General features: G+C 48.5%; 1 long non-coding RNA gene across 3 annotated transcripts in view; it reads left to right on the forward strand.

Annotated features, from left to right (window-relative positions):
- The window catches only part of LOC108447130, a 16,296-nt gene that overhangs the window by 3,655 nt on the left and 8,609 nt on the right, over positions 1-4,032 (forward strand). For all 3 annotated transcript variants that reach the window (XR_001862528.1, XR_001862530.1, XR_001862529.1), the window contains exon 2: positions 3,447-3,618. This is a non-coding gene — a long non-coding RNA (uncharacterized LOC108447130). The remainder of the gene's footprint in view (positions 1-3,446; positions 3,619-4,032) is intronic.

Here is a 4,032-nt window from a genome sequence, read left to right on the forward strand (position 1 = left end):
CAGAATCCAACTCTCAAGTCACCAGAACAGGAACCAAAGGCACCTCCAGAATCTTTTCCATTGGTAACTGCCAGACAAGACAATTAATGAAGTTCACACAATGTTCTTAAAGATCAGGAACTTCAGCTCTTCCCATCCTACACACTGGAATAATTTCACATTTGTGTTAGTACAAAGCTGTTTCTTTTATCTTGTATGGTCCCAGACCTTCCAATTCCCACTGTTTTTTCTTTCTGGGATTGGCAGAAGTAGGACATGAAGGGCATTCAGCCCTTCATGGGACCACATCTGAAAAGCTGGAGGGATCACGTACAACACAGGCAGGGCTGGATTTATTTGGCTCTATAAATAGAATCCTGCCCAGTTCTCTTTCTGAAAAGCCCAGGAAAAGAAGAGAGGCAGGAAAGGTGTGGTACTGCAAATAATGCATTCTGCCCACATGCTGAATTAATTAGGCCCAGCTCAGAAGTTCCAGGTGAGATTTTAGATGTGCTGTGGCTCCCAGTCTATACAAATTGCCCCATAAACAGCAGAGAAATTTCATCTTCCTCATCCCCAGAAATACTCAGCTTTCCATGCAACAGGAGACTTGCATTAAAGGATTAAAATTTTGAAACTGTGAAGACAGCTACCTCGATGCCCACTTAAAATTAAAGCATAAAATTCGTGTGACTTGGAAAGCAATACAGGAAATACAATAATGCCATCACTGGTGGTGCTGGAGTGGTGGGTTTAGTTCTGGCCACCCTAACTCTAAAAAAGGCACTGGCAAGTCACACCTGGTGGCACTGCTGGGCTCAGGGGGTGCAGGGTCACGCCTGGTGGCACTGCTGGGGAGCTGTGCCAGCTCCTCCAGCTCAGCACCTGCCTTCAGGTTCAGTCCCTCAACTCCTGCTGATTCACCCTTGTGGAAGTCACTTAACTGTTCTGTGCCTGCTCCCCAGCCCTGCAGGGTGCCCAGGCTGCAGCAGGGTGTTGTAAGCCTTGATCCACAGGAATTCAGGGTGTTTGGAGATGTGGGAGCTGTTAACAGAACACCCAGTGTTATTACCCACTATCAGATGGTTTATAATAGCATACACACATCTCCCGGGCTGCTTTGTCCCTTCTGTGGTGTCTTGCTGTAGCTGTGATTGCTTTGGGCTTGTTTTGTTATTTCCAGAGAGAGTTTTTGAGTTTTCCCCAGATTTTGAGCCATTCCCCAGTGAGTTGTCCCCTCTCAGACTGCTCCTAGAGCAGCCCCATCCCTGTGCTGAGGCAGAGCCTGCTGACTCCAGAATATGTGATGACTTTGCACAGCTGCTTAACACAGAGTGAAGACACAACTTAATCAGCTTAATGAGCTGCCACTCATCAGCCTGAGACATCTTAAGTGGCTGCATGCACGTTCCTGAAGCAATTCATGCTTTTATAGTCACTTGATGCTGTTTAAACACCAGCAAAGGTGTTTTCCCTCCCAATTTGGGTGTGCAAAGAGCACATGGAGAGATCCCGGGGCTCAGCTGACACGGGACAATCCTATTCACTCACACAGCCCCCTCCACTGGGACTCTGAACTCTCCTGCAGTGACTCACTCAGGCTGAGCACCTGCCCCAGCATGTTCTGTGTTGATTAAACTGGTTTGCAGGCCATAATTATTTTCTCTATCATGGTATAATGGCTCCGCATCGTATTAATTTTAACATTGTAAGAATTTGCTTCTGGGAACGGCCTTCTTGAATTAATCACTGACTCATGATTTACTGGGGGAGATAATATCTAACCTACAAGAGGCAGAACAGGAAACTATCTATTTAAAAGATGGCAGTGGCTGATAATTTATGACTATAGACAAAGGGACATCTCAGAAGAAGAAGGTGGTCAGATCCTGCAGTTTCGTGGTCACTGCTCTCACTCAGCAAAAAGGAGCTTTTGTGTAGTCACTAGAGGATCTGGTTTTGAGTGACAGATTAAAACTGAGGGGGAAAAAAAGTAGTGAGAAACAAGGAAAGTGTCCAAGCAGTCCTCAAAGCCATCCTCAGCTCTGGGACCAAACCCTGTGTTACAACAAAGGCAGTTCAACATCTCGGCATCTCACCAGCTTGCCATAGGAAATGTAAGGAAAATAAAGACAGAGAAAAAGCATCAACTTTTTGTGTTTGAAGCTGTAATGCAGGGGTTTTCTTGCTCCTCTCCTCTCCACCTTGAACTGGACTCTCTCACATCACTGAGTGAGCCTTGCCCATCAGATGTTTCCTCTCCCTACAGCCCAGTAGAAAAGCCAATCTGAGCAGTCACCAATAAAAGCTTTAAATCCCAGAGGATGTTCCAGGAGGTAAAGCTGCATCCTGGCAATCTGAAGAACTTTGTCCCCATGTCACTGTGATCTATTCTATGATTTGGGGTAACTCACATAACCCTTGGCACCACAGATTCCTGACTGTAAGGACAGCAATTCCCACCTGGAATTCCGGGGCCCTGAACAAAATCAGACTCATAGAGGCGATGGAGGATGCTGGACACAGCAGTCACACACAGAGACATTTCCTGCCAGAGTTTCAGGTCCTGGGCAGTCACAGAGAGACCTTCCTGCCCTTGGGAAGCTCTCCCAGCTTTTGGTCCGAGTGCTGCTGGTAGCTGTAACCACTCACAGGGAGACAACTGGATTTGAAATGTGGGTTTGCCTTTGTTGGTCATCACCCACAGGTAAAGGCAATTCAAAGGCATCCCCAAGCCCTTTTTCTTGCTGAAACTCACCATTTCTGCAAGCAAAGCAATACCAGTTCTGCCCAGACAGTGTTTATGGCCCAAACCACAAGAGGATTTAATTTGGAAAAATTTGGGAAATGGCTTTCTCCATGAGCCTGGAGCTGGGAGGGAGGATGGTGCTGCTGACTTTGGCTCTGCTCCTCCGTGGAGCACCTTCACACACAGATCCAGAGCTTTTAGGGCATGGTGGATTGAACTGCCACAGGAGCCTTCCATGAGCTCTGAGAAGGTCCCTTTGAACCTCTGCTGGGAGAACCATCCAGAAACCACTCTGGGCGTTCGGAGTGGCTGTAAGGAATCACCAGAACACCCCACAACAGTGGAAATGCCAGAGGTTTCAGGAGGAGCCACATTGGTGCATAATGTACCAAGCTCCAGAACATCTCCTGGCCCTTTGCCTGCTGTGGGTGAGACCTGGAGTGAGGGCACGGAGTTTATCTTCCAGCTGACACCAGCTGGGAGCTCTCCTGTTTGATTCCCTGAAATTGCTAATGGTGCTTTTGTTCCTGTGCTCAGGACTAAGTTCAGTGTCCCTGGAAATTAGCTGTGCCCAGGACTTTTCCAATCCAGCAGCAGCAGCTTCCCCACATGGTCCTGTCACACTGGTTCTTTTCCTTTCTCACATTCCCTGCTGGATGCACTCTCCTTCCTCAGCGCCTGGGCTGGTATTTACATCCCTTTCCTGTTTGTCTTGTAGGTCATCCCAACATGGATTCCCTCACCAAGGTGCCTCCCAAGGGAATAACATCCTCCTTCCAGCTGAAGACCTCCTGTCTCACAAGGAACTATGGATTTACTGCAGGTTTACTCCAGAGTCTGCAGCCTCAGCCACACAAACCCACCAAGGAAGCAAAGAAAACTCCTTCCAGGTGAGTGCAGTCTGGAAGACACCCCACTTCCACGGGATACATGAAAATGCATCACAGGAGGGTGATCCCAGAGCGTCCCACTGTGTGCTGCTCCAAAGGGGACAGTTGTTGTCCCAGGAAGTGGCTCAGAGGTGGCAGTGCCTGGAAGGGCAGTGTGGGTTGGGAACAGCCTGGAGCAGTGGATCAGGGGCCCTTTATCAGCTGATCTCCCAGACATTTACAAACAGTAATTAAACCCTGCACCACCCCGGGATGTGGGGGCCACTTCTTGTCCCCATTGTATGGAGCAAGAAGCCAGAGCACACCTGACCCGGAAAAAGATTCCTCATATCCCAAGCAGAGGCTTTAGGCTGGGCTGGTTCGGTGGCTGAACTCACCCCCAGAGGAACACACTGAGGAAAAAGAATCAAACCT

This window comes from Corvus brachyrhynchos, unplaced genomic scaffold, assembly GCF_000691975.1.
Source record: "Corvus brachyrhynchos isolate BGI_N302 unplaced genomic scaffold, ASM69197v1 scaffold65, whole genome shotgun sequence".
Taxonomy (NCBI): Eukaryota; Metazoa; Chordata; class Aves; order Passeriformes; family Corvidae; genus Corvus; species Corvus brachyrhynchos.